General features: G+C 40.7%; 1 long non-coding RNA gene across 1 annotated transcript in view; it reads right to left on the bottom strand.

Moving 5' to 3' along the window:
- LOC131474512 (uncharacterized) overlaps nt 1-21255 on the bottom strand; it is a 93393-nt gene that overhangs the window by 59375 nt on the left and 12763 nt on the right. Inside the window, exon 3 of the long non-coding RNA XR_009242296.1 lies at nt 19537-19613. This is a non-coding gene — a long non-coding RNA (uncharacterized LOC131474512). The remainder of the gene's footprint in view (nt 1-19536; nt 19614-21255) is intronic.

Genomic DNA, 21255 nt, shown 5'->3' with positions numbered 1-21255 from the left:
AAATGTTGAATGTCCAATCTTACAATGTTAAAGCAAGCAGAAAAAAAGTCCTATATCTATCCCTTCATTACATCTGGTCCAGAAATGTAAAGGGTTGTTACTGAGCCATAACCCACCTTTCTACTGAGTCATTTAAACAAGTTCAGCAGATATTGCATATTCCTATAAAGACACTGAACATATAACCTCTTTGGCAGAAGTAATAATTTTTTTTATTCATTTAAATATCAAAATAATAGACATTTTTAAAGCTGAACATTTATAATCTCTCCGTGCCAACATCCACTAGGAAACCATTCTTCGCTGGCCTTCTTATCCAATTACTTCAGTTATGTTTAAAGGCCCTGCAACATGGACTTAACATTATTAACTAAAGATGAATTCACTTCTGAGAAGAATTAGCTCCACCAACTTTTGACCTTCTTAATTAAATACGTTAAGGTAGTCAGAGTCCACGGTTAGGTGTGCCTAATTTCTAGAATGGGACCGCGCTACCAACATGTGGCTTGGATAGAGTTGATTCGGCTGACGCCGCCCCCAGCAAAGCATAAACAATCTATCCGAGCTGATAACTTTCCTCTGATGAATATTGAAGGGATCTGATTAGAGCAAGTGATAAGTCGGGGTCACGTGACCCTCGCAAAGCGATATTAAAGACTGTACTGCAGTAAAAAACTTGGGCCTGCAACCAATTCAGCACGCGAGATGAAAAAGGCCAGGACGTGGATCAAAGATATCGACAGTCATTCAGCCAAAAGGCCACGTTCTCATTATGAAAAAAGACGCCATTAAAAACATCTACTTTACATTTTGATTTTCTTTGGATTATGTCCTCACGTTAGATTTATACTCATTCCAATTTTTATTGTCCGGGCTCCACGCAGCTCAAATCGAGTTATGAACTTAATCAATCCGTGCTCTCCCGCATTGACTGTTTTATGATTGGCCGAGGTCACCGGGTTTTATTGACCCGATAACCTTAAATGAAAATGGCTATGGGTATTTGACTAGGACTAGGAGAAATGGGCAGGGCAGAAATATAGAGCCATGTAAATCCATCTCCTCTCGATATCGCCTACTAGTTAAGCGCATCATAAATGAGAGCTGACGTGAACTAATTTCTTCCGGTGCGTTCCCTGATCCCCTCACTATAGATGGCTGAGGGTGAATAGCAGTCCATAAAAAAATGGTCATATAGAATAGATGGTGTATAAATCTAGGCTGGGGAGAGGAGGCAGACCCTGCATGAAAAGTGATGGATTAGGTGGGAATCCTGCCCTTTCTGTCGTTCTACTCCCAATCTCTGTGGCCCATTCCATCTACTTCCACTGGGATACCAAGAGACATGCAAGCATTCCTGACCTCCATAAGGAAACAAGGTGCTGTTGCTACAGCTGCATACTGAGCAGGCTCTCACCCTGAGGGAGCAGACGTGCAGTTCTGGGGAGGTTCGGACTCAGTCAACACATCATTGAGAAACCACTTCATTTAGGCCAGGAACCTGGACTGAAAAGGTTACGGCCTCAATGAGATACGAATTAGTAAACAGAAAAACAGATTCATCAACACTAAACTTTGAACTATGAATGCAAATTGCATCTCAAAAAAGGAGGATATTTGGTGGTCTATCGGCACAGGTTCTACATATCGCATGTGCCACGTGAGACAAGACTTTGGAATGGGATGTGGGATCAGGTAAGCATGTGTGGAACACCACACTGACACAAACCTTCATTTTAGAATGAATGGAAGCACGGGCATGTATGCATGAGCAGAATGTGCACAACTCTCTGTGGTCAGGGAGTGCAGAAAGTACGGAAAGGCCTTCATGTAACATATACAGGATGTGGTGTTTACTGAATCACTGCAGTGTATCTTTAAGATCTATTCCTTGTATAGTTGGAAAATAATTAAAGGTTCAGTGTGTAATATCTTTTGGCTTTTGATGCTAACTGAAGGAAAAGATGAGCTGAGAGATATGCAGCTGCAACATGCAAGTTCATCAATAAATGCTGGCAAATTTAGCAAACTGTGCCAATTACAATTTTGCAGATAACTAAGCAGACAGTAAGATAATTTGTCTGGATTACATAAAAAAAGAAGTATCAACTTCGGGAGGTTACAAATATGCACACAATTTAAAATTGCTTTAGTCATGATGCAAAATTAGATTTCAACCAATAAATGTATTGTAATAGCTTCCTGTCGATCCATACAAATCAAAGTTTTTTTACATAGCCTCATTGAGACATTGGATTAAAGTTGATATCAATCCTTCAAAGTTTTAAGCTCCAACAAAAATGGTAAAGCACCACTGATGTGCTGATTTGTCCTTGAATGTAGATCTGGCCTATAATACAGTATCCTGCTTCAGTGCGACCACTGCTGTGGCCCCTTCAGCATTACCACATATGGCTTTCCTTAGATCATTACTTCCATTAAGTCATTAAGCCTCAGCCTAAGCGAAGCCTGTTAGTTAGTCACATTAAAGAGTTAACACTTTCCGTCTCCACAACCCGATGGGCTGACACGTTCGCCGTGGTAACTGACACATCGCTCCATCCCCATAATTAGGAAAATTGCTGTTAACAGGTCCACCGTTTAGTAATGGTCTCATTTCTTCCATCTTGCCCTGACGAGAGCAAACTGCACAAAGATGTCCCCATTACGTCTTTGTACCAAGGCTAAAAACTTCTCCTGCCTATTCAACATGGTCTGATCCGTCACTGGCCCCTACCACCACCACCACCACCACCACACAAGTAATTCTTTCTAATAGTCTTAATAAGCCAGCCCATGGCCTGTTCCCCCCTTGCAGATCTTTAACATATTTTTGGAGACCTTTGATCGAACAGCATCATTTTAGACCTTTTTGAGGGGGGTGGTTAATGCTTAATGGAAGGAGGGGAGGGCAATTTGGGCAGAATGAGGGATGGTGAGACAATTCGGCAGAGAATAACACACCAAGCTTTCATCTTGCACAACCCACCCCACCCCTACTCCGACAGTCTTCTACCCTTCATCTCATGCCCCCCATCCCTCCACCATCATCACCACACACCCCCCTCCCTGATTCTATGACCAAATTAAATTGAAACCAGATGGAGCAGGGCCTGGACTGTGCATTGTGTCAGATTGTCATGGCACATTAACCATGATTTCACATTGAGACGATCTGCCTGACCAGCACGAGAAGGAAAAAACGACAAGAGATGGAAGGAGAAAGATAGAAGGATGGTGACGAAGAGAAGACTGGGGTTGGTAAAAAGGTAAAAGAGGAAGAAGGGGATCAGAGAGAGAGAGAGAGAAGACTGATGAATATGGTCCGGCTGCCAACAGATCAATCCCACTGATCGCACAGCTGGCACAGGCTGATGATATGAACACCATATGACATGAAGACAGGCCTGCATCAGGGAGGCTCAGGATGGTGCCATACCTTTACAGATATGATTTAACGTGCTACATAAATTTGAATCCAAATCCAATAATCATTTCATTAACATCTGCATATCACCCTGAAAGTAAATCCCATTTGGATCAAAGTAATTGTTTTTTTTCACACGCTCACCTTCGGCTGAGGCTGTCTCAGAAAATTTAGCTGCATGTATCACGGCTGTCGCTGCCAATGGTCTCGTGTTGTCTGGGTCAAAGCGGTTACTTGCCTGCAGTATAACAGTGCTTACTGTAAAGTATGAGTTGAGAGCCCAGAACAGAGAAGAGTGACTAAACGTACAGGCTATTCAAATTTAATAACATCTCTATGTTGAAAGACTTTCCTATTTCATCTCTATCTAAAGACATATAAAAATAGTATTGCTTCGAACATTATTATTTTCTTTTGTACACTTTTTGAGGAGAATACATCTTCAATTAGAAAATATACAAAATATGGAGCTTTTCTGGGTGAGATGTTTTGTCGACTGCATTTCATATATTTTATGTTTTCATTTGTTTGTTTTTACATCCGTTTAGTTATTTTACAGTTATACTACTGCACAGCACCTTGGTCAACTGTTGTTTTCTTAAATGTGCTTTACAAAGAAATTGGATTGGATCATCCATCAGACTTCTAATGTGGGGCATTGTGGTGGTGCTGGAGCACCAGCCTCTCATGGCCAAGATAAAGACACAAATGCTTTGTCTCGCAGTCACGACTACAATCAATGTAGAGTCTCAAATTAACCAAATCCGCACAGGCACAAGAAGAACGTTCATTTAACACAGCAACCAAAAAACCAAACCCAAAAACTTCTGGCTATCTGGCATGAGTGCAAACCAACACACCACTGTGTCACCCTTTATGATATTGTTTTATTTAAAAAGGGAATTGAACTGGTGTAAAAAATGTAATCAGCAAAGAAGAGGCAAAGAAATCCTCACTTTATTTCTTCTGCTACAAAGTCTCATAAATGGTCTCGTTAAATGGGCTAAATTGTCCTGCTAAATTGTCTAAAGTGAACTAGTCCAACTCTAATTACAATCTGTTTTTGTTTGTTTGTTTTTTTCTTTGTTCTCTTCTCAAACCCAAGCCAAGACAACACTGAAAACAGCTATACTACTGATCCAAACAAAGAATATGGACTACATATAAGAATACAACTAATGGTCCTTTTTCCACCCGTGTTCAACTTTAAACTTTACTTTTCTTCTAACTTTCCCCATCCACAGCATGAACATAATACTCTGAGCCATAGTGAAACATTTATCTTCTATTCACCACCCAAGGATCAGCACTCCACTTAACCTCTCTGGAGATGGAATTACAAGTTTGACTTCAACCTCAAGTGATATTGTCTCATCGCAGGTGTCATTACCCCAGCTTATAATTGACAGAAGCATTAACATGTCATTAACACATAAGCTTAGACTTATACTTGAACCTTTTAATGAGACCATCATTCAATATTAATAGATTAGTTATCATAGGTAATGACTGAGGTGTCTTTGCCTGTCCTCACAGGTCGGTGTAAAGAAAACTCAGCATAATGTTTTTGATGTGGGGATGGATGTGAAAAGGTGTGGGGGGGAGTCTTCACAGGAAACGAGAGGGGAGGTCGTTGAGGGCAAACCTAACGGGACAAGAGTGGCCAACATCATCCATGCCGAGGTCTTCAGGTGAGGGAGATAAAGATTTAAGAGAAGGTGTTCCTGTGCAAAGCGACCTAAAGGTGGGTCCATCTAAAATGTCAGTAGACTGAAAGATTTGTCCTTGTGCTGCTCATAACAATCTATAATGACTCCTGCTCTGACACCTCATGGCACTTAGAGCAGCTGGGAATCATTTAATGATATCATGAGCTGTCTTCTTGATAAACAGTGGCCATTTTAAAAGTGCACCACATGTTGGAGATGCTCAAAAAGTTTCACTCTTGCTGTAATATGAAAAAAAAAAAAAAAAAAAAAAAATCACACTGTTAAAAGTGTTAAATCTGAAGCCCTGTATGTTCAAATGTCCGAAGTGTCCTCCGTTTTCTTTTCATGAACAGTCATAACATAATTTGCCGACTGTGTCCTTCACCTGAAAAGGGGCTCTGTCAAGCAATACTATCAGACATGACTGAGGGAGTGTTTGTGTGTACACAGCAGCAGCGCAGGGGCGAGTGGAGACAAGAAGCATTTATCTCGTCAACAATAGGGATTTTTTTTTAACTCTAGAATTTGACTTCTTTTTACACTCTTTGTTTTACAGTCACATGCCGACTCACTTTAGCACAATGCTTTTGCCTCCTTTCTTGATATGAAACAAATCACTTGTTGCTGGGCAACATGAGATCTAAACATCACTTTACGGACAAATTACAGAGAGAATCTGAAGGGGTTTATAGGCTTAATCAGAATGGTGCGAGTCAAAGAGACATTTGTCGTGACACACTACACTTTTAAAATTAAATTTTTAAATGAAATTTGACATATTTCCTTCATTTTATTTTCCAAATTAAAATCCCTCTGATTTGACCGGTGAATGTGCATTTATATTTCGTCTGAGGGATCCAGGTATTTGCTTATCTGCTCACTAACCCTGAAATCACATAAACACCCACAGCCCCCTGTGTCACATACTAATCACAATGAGCTAGGCTCCTTCCTTGTTTACATCAGGCCCTGAATTAAAGACTACAATTAATCTCAGAGAATGCCTCCTCTCACCTCGGCCGCTGATTGATTAAAGCTGACTCTGGCGCAGCAGAGTTTTACCAACAGGAGCGGCTATGTGAATGGCGCAGCCCTTCAGTGCCGCACTCGTGGCTCGTGGACCTTTGAGAGGCCACAAGTCCCTCTTCTACCCCCCAACCTTCTCTGATGTGAAAACCAGGTAGCCCCACACTCGACTCCCCGGCCTCCTGTCTTTCCTCTTTCACTCCCACCTCTCAGGCCTAACAGACTTGGTGATGGATTGTATTTTGCTCCTCAGAAACACATTGTTTTCTTTAGCACAGCAGGGTATTCTATTTGCAAAGGTCTGGCTGGTGAAGTATTGTGGATATCTATCACTGCAGAGGTGCCTCTGTTAAACATGTTCCTTCCTTTAAGAAAAAGAACAGTTGTGAGCGATGGATAGCTGATGCTGTCCGGTGCTTGCAATGGCTCATATTGATTAAAGACTTCAAAAAAAATCACTCCTGCTAATATAAGGATACAATGGATGACGAGAAACAGGTCATATAGCATTTAAAATATTTCTGTGTTTGCTGTAACCTAGTACCAGGTTACTGGGATTTATCAAATTAAAGCAGATATCTGACACCAAACTGGATTTTAAAGATTTTCTTTGCCCAGGATTGTTGGAAGTGATATGGAAAGAGGTTGGGCCATGGAGGCAGAAACTACAAACTCATACTAGTTGAACAAATAACTCAAAGACGAACTTTTCACACACTCGTCATGAACTTGGGTGGGTTTACAGGTTGGAATCAATCACTATCAGTTAGTTAATCAAGAGGCCGCATGTTACGTCATTCAGCGTTTCAGATTATCAAGATTAGCTCCTTTTAAATGTGAGTTCCTTTGTGTTTCTCTCAAGTTACAATATCACAATTACACAAATGGACGCTTTCCAAAGAGGGATTACGCGCTTAAAGCTCCTTTTAGCACCTCGATGTGAAAATCAAACAGCAGTGGTGTTGTGGAGACGGCGACAGATGACAACCTTGAACCCATGAGTGTCCGCCAGGCAGCGCAAAGAGACGGTTGGGAAAAGAGCCTGCCTCATGGCATTTCCACTGCTCAATTCTCCACAGGAGGGACTGAATACATATACAGAGGTCCTGGTATGTTTTACATGTTGTCCTCCGAGAGGAACCGGGGGGGGGCATTTGTAACGCTGCTATTTCAGCAGAGCGATGATGTATACGCCCAAGCTATGTTGAAATGTATTGGAGGTGATGTGAAACGCAAACAGGATCAGCGATACCGAGACTTGGGGCCAGCACTTTGAAAGGAAATAAATAAATAAATCAGGAGTTGTACACCGTAGTCCTCTGCCTTTAATCAAGTGTAAAACGTGCTGCAGTAATCCAATTCATGCCTGGTATTCGGTATTAAATCTGAAATATAATTTCTGCTCTATAGTCACATGCTAAATCTGCATTCTACACTCGCGCACACACACACAAAGGGAGGCCCCTGAGGTTCCTGTGTGACCAGAAGACGAGGGAGTTGAACTTGTGACCTCTCCCTGGGGCGCGAGGCCCCGGGGGTTGCACTATCACAGAGCTGATCCACTCCAGCCTGCCTGGTTTGGCCCGAGCTCCGCCAGCCCACCCACTCCCACAGCCGGCACGTAACACACAGCACTCGCTGAACAGCCCAGCGACCCACAGCGGCACTTCATGAGCTCACACTATGATGCAGCATTAAAAAACGCCAACCAGCAAATCATACACAAAGGACTTTAATCCGGGCCTGGAAAAAAAAAAAAAAAAAATGCCATGAAAGAATAGAATAATATTCAGGTGAATTTGAAATATGATGAATTAATAATAAAGTGTTGTACATGTATTAATATCAGGGAGAAGCCGAAAGAAAAGAAGTGGTAAGTCGATCTCAGAATAGAATAGAACATATTTTGCGCATTCACACTGTACAACAAAATTGGATGCAATCCTACCAGCGCAACATCTGCTTATAAAAAACATCAATCACAAATATTGAAGATATTTTAGTGAAGAGATTGACTGTAAAACCCTAAAAACACATTCACATGCACACACAAAGAAAACATTTCACACTCTGCTGCAGCAGCATTTACTGCAGTTTTGTGTAAAGGCTGTTTTTTTAATTAAATAAATATAATACAAATTGAACAAACGTATGTATTTCTATTTGCAGCTGGTTTTCCGTAGCAGTGATAAATACGCTGCTTTAATTTTCTTCCTCATATGCCAGACATATTTGTCATCCGTGATGCGGCTGAAGGTGCGTGCGTGCGAGGCAATTTCCCTCATCACATTTATGTGTCACCTAACGCAGGAGTTACTGTGTGGCTTACGTCTTAAATTGAGGCAGAATTATCTTGGTAAGTGTAATATTAAGAGCATAAATCAATTCATTTGCAGCGTTAATTAGAGTATACGGCTTAATATTCCAATGTGGACTCAAGAATATGAATTTTTTTTTTTCTATCTGGAGTCATTTGGAAACCTGCTCTTTTAAATATTGCTAAATAATGGTAGTTGGTAAATATGATCTCTACTCATGCCATGTATGAAATGCATAGACTTCATGAAGAAAGAGTTGCACAGAAAAAGCAGGATTTTACTTTTGACCAGTTATTCAAGTGATTTTTTATCATGACGTGTAGGTCCATAATTATTGTCTTTTCAAATATTATTATTAATTAACTTTTACAGCTCTGATACTCGGCTTCATTAATCATTAATTTCACATTCTGAGCTCATGAAGGATGATTAATAAAAAAAAGTAAGACTGCGTAGTAACTCTGGCCCGAGCCACATATAATAATTATAAAACTTAATTAGGGAATTATTGGTGGAACAGCAATACTATTGGATAATTAGGGCATTTTGGATTAACAATTATGATTTCATAAGTAATCAAACTTTTCAGTGGTGAATATGTGACTGTTATTCCAACCTATGGCCACATGCAGCACAATACAGGAGACACACTTCACTATATTATATCTAATACAAAAAATAACTAAACTAGGATAATTTAAGTGAACATGAACCTGCATCTTTTTAAGCAAGACTAGGGCATTTCGTTAAGCACAAAGGAAGTGTTTGTTACATCTAATCCTCTGACCTCTGAACGTGGAAAACAATTCATTAAAAGTAAAAAAAAAAAATGTAAAGTATATTAAATATCATTTGGCTTTGTATTTATCTAGCCGGTTTTGCACCACTTAACAATATGTGTGTGCCAACACGAAACAGTGCAGTCGGTTTACACTGACTATTCAGAAAGCTTGAATATCCACCTATTCCCAAAGCTAGAAAGAGAAGCTGCGGACCACAAGCCACAGTGAGGAGGAGGAGGAGGAGGGGGGGAGTTAGCACATGGTTATCAGGGTGTCAGCACCCCCTGCTGGTTTTGGCTGCCTGAGTGGGACACATGCCCTCTTGTCGACCCCCTTATCCATCGACCCAGCTCTCTCCTGCCCATTCTACTACGACACTCTACTACAGAACCTAAATGCATCACTGCTCAGGTCTAGTTCACTCATTAAAGATCTCAACAATAGTCCAAAATGTATTGCCTTCCATTCACAACTATGTGGTAACTGCATAATTACAAAATTAAAATCAACAAACTCATGCAAATATAATAAGTGATGTCCACTCCGTTTTCCTCCTGATGGATCAACAAAAAAGTTCAAAACAATACTAAAAACCTGACATGGAAAACTCACAAATGCATATCCAAGTTTAGTTTATTTGCACACAAGTATACAAAGACAATAGAGATTAATACTAAAATTGAACAAACTGAGCAGGGCAGATGAAAAGTCAAAGAGGGTTTATGAAGACATGGCTTCCTTAAATAAAAGTGACAATACTTCAAAGTAAGAAGGTTTTTATATCATTTACCCAAATAACTCATTAAATAGACTGTGCACGCTGAGTGACTTCAGGGAAATAAATTTAAAAAGAAAAAATGCTAAGAGCTTTTTTTTTCTTTAACACACACACATGAATCACTGACTGTCACAGAATGAAGAGATGCACGAGTGCCTTTCCTTTCAACCTTTTGCTCATTAATTTGGCTCCACATTGTTCCTCTGTCCCTTGTCTGATCCACATATGCTGTCTGATACTGATAATTAATGGAAGTGCGTGTACCCTTCCCGCTATTTTATGAGTGTTTGTGTATCTGTATGTACACATCAAGTCCAATAAAACAAGTGTAATAATTCCTCTGTTAATGTCAGACATTAGAGGCCTTGCAGGAGAAAATGACATGTTTGCTCTCGTATATCAAGTTACACATCACAATATATGTGATGACTGACCTGGATATACTGTAGGTTCATGTCTTGCCTAAGGTCATGCTCAAGATAAGTTGTTTTTTATTAACACAGCTTTAGATACCATTTACACCGATGCCTTTCAGCATTAATAAACAAAACGCTATGAACACGAGCCAGACTATAAAAACCAACAGAACACGAGATATGCTGTTTATATGTATACATCAATATCCCACTCAGACTGCCATATTCCTTCTTTATTTTTACAGCTTCTCATAAGTGGAAAATGACTTTAACAAAGTGGTAAAACACAATATAATGTGCACAATTATCTATGGTCACAGAGACAAATAAACACAACAAACAGCTGTATTATTGTATCACTGCTGCAAAAGTACTTAAGGCTCGCTGTATATGTTCGTGCTAGTAATTAATTACCGGGTGCTAGTTGAGTTAACCGTCTTCATTCAACCAAGAGAAGTGTGTTTCCGTTTGTGACAGTAACTGACATCTGCTGACACTGACAGCTCACAACGGGTAAACATCGTTTGTGTCTCACTGTGTTGCACCGAGAGTAATGAGAAGTCACACAGTTATTTACACTTGGCAGTAACTTGTGTTTGGCTTTTAATTGACTTCTTTTGCTTCACAAACTGTTAAATCTTGTGCAAGTTGTTGTGGCTTTTAGAACTAATGTGATTTGATTTGTCTTTGTTCCGAGACATGTTTCCTCTGGTTTGCCGCAGTCGAGAGGATGCTTCCTCGTGCATATGTGTGAACGTGCTCTGCGTCCATTATGTGACACCAAGAGAAATAAGTTAAAACTTTTGGTCAGTACAATGAGCTACCTTTAATACCGAACCTATAAAACATAAATAACAAATACAGCTATAGCGCTGTGTATGGCATGCATTGCAAAATGAGCAGGCAGAAGTAAATGAGCTACAGTGCAAAATAACACAGGAGTCCTCCTTTAATTTACATATAAACACTCTCAATCCCTAAGTGTCCCCTGACTCATCTTCCTCAATGGGAAAATATACCAACCACAAGAATATCAATGTCTCAAATCAAAGCCAGGAATGTGAAAACGGAGATGTGAACAGCACATTACCATGACACCACCATCTCCCATATGGACGTACGGGAGAAGGGTGACACTGCAGGGGGCTCTGGGTCTTGTCGTTAGCCAGGAACAGGCTGCTCTCTCTGGGTTATCAGCCTTCTCCCGTGACCCCACAGTGGAGCAGCAGGGCTGTTCTGTTGTTTCATTATCACAGAGGTTCACGTAGCATGGAGAGGCGCCATCATTATCCATCAGGCTTAATGAGACTATCTCACTGCCGTAAAGGTCAGGCAATTACTGCTGGTGCAGTTTTCAGCCTGGAGACGCAAAGAGGTTGGAGAGGGATAGAGGCGAAACAGATAGTACACACAGAACCCCACACACACAGACACACAAACAAACACACAAAATGGATGCCTACATGTTGGGTATTAATCGATGATAACTAATGCAAACTTGATATTGACTTCAATATATTTGTAGGTTCATCCAAAAATATTTTTTTTTGTTTTGTTTCAGCAATCAATTATTTTGCTTGGCTCCGTTTTTGTTAAGTTCTCAAAAAAAAAGTATGCTTACATGACATTAATAGAAATACTATGCACACTTTTAAAATACACAACAATCCAATTGCAATTGTGCTCAATCAAATTTCTTAAAGTTGGACAAACAAGAATGGGAGTCGAATTGCTGTAGCATACTTTCAGTCGAAACCAGAGCCTCTGCACATGCACCACGGTTCCCAACGCTGCTTTAAATACAAATAACAAAATGACAAAATGCAGGCTGATACATTTTGTTGGACTGACGAGGGGATCAATGTTATGCTCAGTGATCTTAAATAATTGAATATTTTTAAGCTCATGGAAGACTGAGCATTTTGCTTCCCACGTTCTAACAACTAGCCACAAGCTAAACCAGAAACTTCCAAATAATAAGATGAAAAGGGTGTATCCCCACCTAGCATAGTAGAGGCACTTGACTCAATGAATTGATTCCCCCGTTAGAGCTTAGAGTTTGGCGCAGAGCTGCAATTGCATGGAAATGTATTGAAAGTTAGTTCTGTATGTGTTTGTTTTTTAAAAAATACTCAGAAGACGAGTCTCAGAGGAAGAACCACTCTCCAGTCATCTGGATCATGTGCAGTACATGACAAGTCTGTAATTGCATCAGGCATTGCCACCTTCGACCTGTGGCATATGACATCACCTACAGGCTGTGGATATATGTGGCTTTCACAGTTCTAACCATGAGAAGCCTCAAAGAACAAGGTCTCAAAATACACTGGATTCTAATTAAAGAAACCTCCACAACAACGAAAGTGTATTACTGCTCCAAATTACTCAGAGTGTATTCAGAGATTAGGTATCTCCAAGTAAAGAAGGTAAGAGCAAGAATAAAAAATAATAATAAAGCAATAATAATCAAGCAATACATCCCAATGGAATATAGATAATCTGCTTTATTTTCCAAGCTGCATTTTTAAACAGCTAAGTTTCCATCAACAGATTAAGTTCAGCTGTGTTTCCATTGCTAACAGTGAGATCAATGATGGAAACCATCGACAATTGTCCAGCAAATAATTAACCGTGGAATGGCACATTTCTTGGGGATTCCAGTATAAACACTGGCTATCCAGGTTTCAATTTGCTGTACATTTACAGTCCGACGTGCAACATTAGACGAAAGTATGGAGTTCACGTGAAAAAAGCCATCTGTGACCAAAACCTTTTAAATGTAGGTCGTTTTTGCCTCATCTCTACTACCAGGAGTCAGCATATAAATGCACATACATTGAAAAGCTAATACGTGATGTCATTTAATCAATGTGCTCTACCTCCTTAGCTCGGCACATAGTGCTCACCTGCAGGCAACCAAAGCTGCTCAGACATGATTAGTCAAACTGGAACCGGAAATCCAGCCCCAAACTCTTGTCTCTCACTTAAAGATTCTGCATATTCACATGTACGTAGAAGCTGTGGTCGTAGGTGAATGAACTCTTATCAAGCGAACATATTGGTCAATATTGGCAAAAAGCTTATGTTGACCATTTAAATTAATCCTTCACAAAGTCAAAAAATAAACTTGTATAAATATATACCATTCAGGCACCATTGATAATACACAATTTAGCTGATTCTGGCAGTATGAAATTAACTTGTCCACACAGCTGGGATTAGTTATGTTGTATCTCATGGTGAAATTAAAACCATGCCGTTGTGATACATCTGTGGTAAAACAGCCCACTTTACATAATCCCTTACTGAAGATGCAATGTGCCTGTAAAACCCTGTTGCCGTCTTCATAAGCAATAGCTGTTATTACAGCAGCACAAGTGTGGAAATGATCCCTTTTTTATATTGCCTCTCTTTTCCTCATACAATGATTTTACATCACTGTCGTCTGAGAGATGGCAAACTATAACCTGGAGAGTAAAAAAAAAAAAAAGTTTTAGAAAAATGGCACACCTCCTACACGTCTATCAAAGCACTATCTTGGCTCCAGCGCCACTGGCAGTCCTGGGACAGGTTTATGTTCCTTTCACCGGGAGTTTGAGCCACTGGTTACAGTGTTTTAACGGCTGGATTAATGGGGTGGCAAGAGGAGCCATAAATTGATAATATAACCACTGAACATACTTGCCAGGACAATTAAGATAATACAACTGGAAATAGAGGCCCCATGAATCGCCATGGTAAAGAGCAATGGCTGCCTTAGAACGGTGTGCGCCCTTGAGGCCTTTGGCTCGAAACTGTCATCTTCCAGATATGAGCAGTGATAAAAAAAAATAAAAAATATCACACAAGACCCCTGAAAAGTAAAAAAAAAAGGCAGACTTTACACAATGGTTTTTCAAACTGCATTTATCTGCCGTGATGTAAAACTTGTGAAAATACCATGCATCTCTGTGAAAAAGCTTTAAACAAAATATTCCCTTAAGTAATGTGTCCCGTCAAAACACCATCCACAGACTTATCCTTAGTTTATTACAAGATGCCTTGACATTTCAAATAATATTACAGCGAGTAGAGTGTCCAAAGGTCAATGGTCTTGTCTGTCATTAACTATGTGTCTGCGTCGCTGAGATAGGGAGCTCATGTGCTGAATGATTTGAACCCAATTTATTTAATATCTCCTATCATCTGCGCGGAAAAACAAAACAGATTTTGCCAATGCATGCGCCGCAAGATAGCAAAAGCTCAGTGTCACGTCTACTCCACTGGCCTCAAAATGAATAAATAGGTAGTTTCAATGACATCATCATCAGTATTTACTCAGATTAAACCAGAGAAAAAAGAATCTGGTGCACTTTAGTCACAGAAATCGACACTGCTGGTGAAGATAAGAGGGCCAATTCCAAAGCGTTCACCAGGATCGTTATTCAACGTCTGCAAAAGATGGCCGTGTCACCGTCGACCACCGACCCACTGCATAACGAGCACACAGCGACAAGCGCGCAACAAAAACAAAGGCATAATAAGCGGGAGAAAAATGATGTAGCACGCTTGTAATGAAGATAAAAAGACTTGCTCCGATGCCTAATGAAGATACATGCCCCTATTTCTGTGAAGCAGTACTAATTACGAGCCAAGTTTCCATTAATATCTCATGAAATATTAAGTTCCATTAGCTAATAAAAGCAGGCTGTGAAAAACAAAGCAGGCTCACTGGAGCATTCTGATGCAGGTAAGAGATACAATACAAGGTCTGCGGTTTAATTGCCGAGAGCACAAATGATAAAATGAGCCTTTTTTTTACCATTATAGCTTAACACTTATCCGGATTGAGTCAGAATTGTTCTTCTCCCACGTTATTAAGACATTCATTTGTCGAATACTGGATTTAAGTTTGAGGTGTACTTGATCAAGTAAAATTGTTTTAAGAACAATTTTTGCACAATTTGTCACAATCATATAAATGCAAATTAAATTTTTGGCCCTAAACCATAACTTAATCTGTAGTTAATCTGAAACCATAATATTTTAGCTCATAGATAATCTGTATTGTGTTCAATTATTTAACCAAAAAAGATACATTGACAGGAGTCCTACTCGTCAGTAGGAATTTACAATTAACGGTTGGCCAGTAATGATGGAGAAGCTCTATATCATTGGTGAATTGTAATAAATGACCATAAAGCTCTGTCCCCTTCAGCTGCAAGGCCCCTGCAAATGAGATCAGAAAAGTGAGTCTGGGTGTGTATGGGCAGCCCTTGCCAAGTGCCCGATTGATTTTCTTATTTCTGTGCCGGCAGCCTGGCCCTGAGGAATGAGTTTTAATTCTGGCCGTGCATGATTAAGTCTGCTTGTGCTTAACGGTGACTGTTCAAGTGGAACAGCGGATGCGGTAGGAAAAAAGAAGGAGGGGAGCGATGGTAGTGATAGTAAGGAATGTGAGTGTTTTAGAGCAGCTTTATGTTTGTGTCTTACTCTGTGTGTGTGTGTGTGTGTGTGTGTGTGTGTGTGTGGGTGGGAGCTGTGGCTGTGTTCAGAGGGCCTGAATGGCACCTGTCAAGCTCTTGATTAACGAGGCCCTCTGCCCTTCAATTCCCCAGCCTGTCACTCAGAGAGGATGCATTAATCTTCATCGCCCGCTTGTCAGGTCAGGGCCGGTCCAAGACACCCACCAGTGTGTGTCCGTATGTCTGTGCGTTTAATACATGTCTATATGTGTTCATGTGTCCCCCGCATGTGTCTCATTCTGTGTCGGTGAATGTAACGCACGCCTGTATTTGATTGCGTGTGCTTCTGATTGGAGGAGAAAGCGCGCGGATGAAGACGCTGGGTCTTGTAACATCAGGCTGAATTTAAGTACAAAGACGAGACCGACAAGGGCAAAACGCCAACACGAAAACACAGAAGTGCGTGCTATTAATATATGTGGCTTCAACAGGCTGCATTTCCATCATTTATTAAGATTCACAGGAGCATGGGATATCATTCCCTCGTGGGAGAGGTGAGAAGAAAGGCTGAGGTGATGGGGGTGGGTTGGTCATCGCAAGTAAAAGTGTGTGTTTGTGTGTGTGTGTGTGAAGAAAGACAGATGGAGAGTAGGACTGCCTTCCTGCCAGCCGCCAGTAGCACTCAACCAGCAACCAACCCCTGAACCCTCAACACAACACGTCTGACCAATCAGATGAGACCAACAGCACGAGCGCCAGCCAATCACTGAGCCTGTAGTTCAATTAGAGCATATTAAAGGGACATCCATCATTCAATTAGGCATCTGTCACTGACCCACAAAAGGGGGGGGGGGTCTTGGGAGATGCAAAAAGAGACAGAGGGAGAAAGAAAGCGTGAAAGAGTAAAGAGGGAGGAAAAAAAGGATAATAAGCAGAAAGGGAGACGCTTAGAATAAATTAAGATCCACAAAAAAAGTATGGCTGGAAAGAATGAGAGACAATTATTGAGAACGAGTGAGGGGAGCTTATGTTGAGATGCAGACAACAAAAAAGCAAAAGAGAGAGTGAAAAATGTAGAGGTGGGAATGCAACATATTTATAATGTTAATTAGAGTGCCATCTCAGTGACATTGTTGTGACTAACAGCCAGCCCTGGTGTAATGAGGAGCAAAAAAAAACGTATCAACACATCGGGGACGTATTGGGGAGATGATCCGCTGCTGTGCGAGTTATCGTGAAGACCTTTGCCATCAACACTCTCAGAAAAGGTCTTCAGTACTCAACCGGATGCTCTATTCTTATCGTTTTCAGTAAAACAATCCCAATCACACAATCCCATCACGTTTTGAGTCAAGACCAAAACAACGCCATTTTTGCAGGAGACTGTGCCGTTCATATCCATAGACATACATAAGCCCTGTATACACAGTATACCAGACAATATGAGTGTCTCTTCATCCGTTTTCATAAAAAGTGAAGATGGTGGACAGCTCTTGTGCACCAGGATGCCAAAACAGTCAGGGGAAAGCTAATGGCAGATCACTGAGGATAGCAGAGGTGGAAAAACCACACTCATAGCTAGACACTGACACTGACGTTTACATGTTACTGGTGTGAAATTATCCATCCATCTTTTACTGCTTTAACCTTCACATGAGGAGGGGGCTGGTGCCTATCCCAGCTGACATAGGGTGCACCCTGGACAGGTCGCCAGTCCATCACAGGGCATTCACTCTCAGTGTCCAATTTGCCTAATCCACAAATCTGCATGTTGTTTTATGTGAAAGGAAAACAGAGAATCCGGAGAAAACCCATGCACACACGGGGAGAACATGCAAACTCCATGCAGAAAAGCTTGCGAACTCAGGTCTTCTTGCTGCAAAGCCAAGACTACACGAACTGTGTGGCCAGTGTGAAATCATGTTGGACTAAAATGAAAAGCCTTACTATATTTTGAGACACGCTATGACACTCATAAAACTTTTATTCTCTTCAACACATTTAGGGGTACAAACACTGCATGTTAAATTTCCCTTAAGTTTCCGCTTAACTGCAGACTGGGAAACTGTGAATCAACGGCATTACAAACTCAGCGCTAATTACCTTAAATCATTTATGACTTTATACTTTATTGTACATGCTTTTATTGCTATATGTACGCATTCTCTGAGGTAGAATGAGGAAAAGTTGATCAGAAAGTTGAAGATATGATAATGCTCCAGGTCTGGAATAATGTTGGCTCCGATAAAGCACCCAGGGGTATTATAAGAATCAGATATAATCAGTCTGTCAGGTTCTGTGATATATTGCTCCATCTCCATAGATTTAAAGTGCACAGTGAACTCTTACAGCTTGAAACTGGCACTCCTAGACATTTTTCAGAACCTTTTCCTGCCAACATGGCGGCGTGAGCAAACTAAGCCACACGCCGCCCGCGGCTCTACTGAATCTTAAAGCAGTAGGAGTCATTTTTAAAACCATCTGCATTAGTATCTAGAACATAGTATCAAGACAGCTGGATTTCCCTATGCCACACAACAACCACTGTTTACATTTTCCGCGTGATGACCGTTTCCTAGTTGAGAGAGGGAGGCCTTCACTCCGAGTTGTGGTTGCATTGTTTTGTTTTTCTTTGATTAAACATGTGACGTAGAAAGAGACTAAATTCTGAAGCTGCCTTAGTTTTAAACTTCTGAAACCTCCAATCAAACAAGCAGCTCACAGGGTCAACTGTTATAGACAGACTTTTCTTCTTCTTTTTTTTGGTGATTAAATTGACGTTATAATGAATGTGGTTATAAATTATTACCACTCAAATATTAAACATGCTATCATCATAATACAGCCTTATTTATATTGCGAGCATGACATTGTATGACATTGTGTAATTATGTCTGGTGGAAGCCTGTGTGGGACAGTGCACCTTCAAATAGTTCATAATGATTAATCAAAGCAAGTTCAACTGGCCAGGCGCAATCATGTCTTTATATCACTAATCATATTTTATATGCCATATATTGTATTTATTAGCTGTTGGGGAGGTTATGTGAGTAGGCCTGAGGTGAACAATGAGATTAAATAGATTATATCAGTATCTTTTGGATTTTGTAAGTTCCTTTGTTTTTTTAATACAAAAACCTTGTAGAGATATTGATCATGAAAAAAAAAAAAAATCCTCAAACAGCCTCGCCACATTGTTTCTGTCTTCTGTCTTGTCTTCCCTCTCTCCATGTCTCTCACTGCTTCTCTCCCTCTGCCAGCTGTCTCCAAACCCCTGTGGTCCTCCCTTCCTCCATCCATCCCTCCCTCCCTCCCTCCCTCCACCATCTCATTCCTCCTCCCCTCTCCACCGCTCTCACTCCAGTCCCCAACCAAGTAGGAAAATGATCCCTAGTAAATAATATATCAAGATAAATGATAATTGCTGCATTTTTTTGTGTGTGTGTGTTTCATGTCACTTAATGAGCGCCATAAATTAGCCATGAACATGGCTGCCAGCGTTTGTAAGAGCACGGTCGATGTAAATGCACCCTGGCATCTCACTTCACATCTTCTCATCTTTTTTTTCTTCTACTTTGAGATGCTCACTTAAACTTATACAACAGATCAAAAGAGATCATTACAGAGTTCACTTACTGCATGCAATTTGCAGGAGAGATGAATCCACTGTGGCCTGCTTCACTGGATCCTCTGAGGACGCAGTCGAGGGAGCACTGTTGGGAATAAAAGAAGTTTGTTTTACAAAAGGTCAAAATAAAGAAGATATTTTGTGATACAGTACGGTGCCAAAGTGGCCACAACTACCTGTGTTGTTTTAGCACACTTTGGGAGCGGCTTTGCGAATACAAAATTCTGGTTTTATGTTTGTGATATTTGGCATTTTCAATAGAATCGTGTGATTGAAAGAGTGCTTGCTTTCCCAGTACCTGGTACTTTTTTAGTACCTGCTCTGGCGAGGTTCCAAGCGAGCTGAGCCGATAGTATACGTGACATTGACAGATGTGTCGGCCACTGATTGGTCAGAGTGTCGTCGCTAGAAGAGACATGAGTGCAACGTCCGACACAGGAATCAAAACCGAACAATGCCGAACTGTAACGGTCAGTTAAAAACTAAAAGACTTAAAAATCCTGAAGACGTGTGTTAATCTCCAACATTTAGCAAGGAAATTACTGAAATTTCAACATTTAACAGAAGAGTCTGGCGTATTTAGCGACAGCCCTGCCGAAAAGGATTGGCAACTTATCCAGGGTGTACCCCACCTTTCACCCTATGTCAGCTGGGATTGGCACCAGCGACCCTCATGTGGAGGATAAAGTGGTAGAAGATGGATGGATGGTGTCAATACCCCCAGATTACTCCATGCATCAGGTGAGAACGCAGAGCTTTCTGAAAGGACAATTACAGGTCCATATTCGGACCACTCTCTTTCAACATACGTTCATTTCAGTATCTCACTACCTCACTCAGGAGTCAGAGAACCACGGTTAATTCCATGACCCAAAGTTTGCTGCCATTTTACTTTTGACACAAAAACAAAACCCTGTCCTACTGAGAAACAGAGTGAAGCGGAAACACTTCATCGGGGTTGTGTGAACTCATTTGACAATGGTTTCAATGTTACCGACATGTGTGACATCTGTTATACACTACAGTTTTAATACTGCATACATGTTTCCAGTTTTTTTCTGGTTGCATTCCAATAAAGATATTGAGAAATAGATTTATTTGGTCATTATAGCATTGCCAAAACAACAAATCTAGTGGTGATCTAATATACGATTATGACTTGGAAGCGACACAAAGTTCAGACTAAAATCAATTCTCCTGCATCAAATAATTAGACTACATCTTGTCCCTCGTTACTTTTATAAATGACTGGGAATTTCCTGCTTTATCATGTCATAGTAAAAAAGCATGCACACGCACACCCTGCACTGTAATCATGTATTGGCTGTGGATGAGCACCCGCACTTGAGCCTCATCCCTCCATCCCTGTCAGACATCAAACGGGGGGCCTTGGCCACAGATCTCACACACGGGTATCCCCAGAGACCGCCTGATTGAAACCTGGCAACAGCACCAAACAGCTGCTTCAAACAAAAGACATCTGCATATTTCACATTTGTTTTTCATAAATTAACACCACAACCTGCCAAAAATCTGGAAGAGGGAGTCCGTCGACTTGTGTATAATTAGATAAAGTTTACAAGCTTTGAAAGTTGGAAATTAGCATGAGGTAAAGGGTTGTTCACCAGGGAAGGGAGATGGGTGGGGGATTACAGGCATTTTTCGTCATTTTTTTTTTTTTGATGACTGTTAAAGCAACCGGAAAACATACAAACAAAAGTCACCTG

This window comes from Solea solea, chromosome 15 (assembly GCF_958295425.1).
Source record: "Solea solea chromosome 15, fSolSol10.1, whole genome shotgun sequence".
NCBI lineage: Eukaryota > Metazoa > Chordata > Actinopteri > Pleuronectiformes > Soleidae > Solea > Solea solea.
The sequence above is the reverse complement of the archived record's forward strand: the minus strand, read 5'-3'. Positions and strand labels throughout refer to the sequence as shown.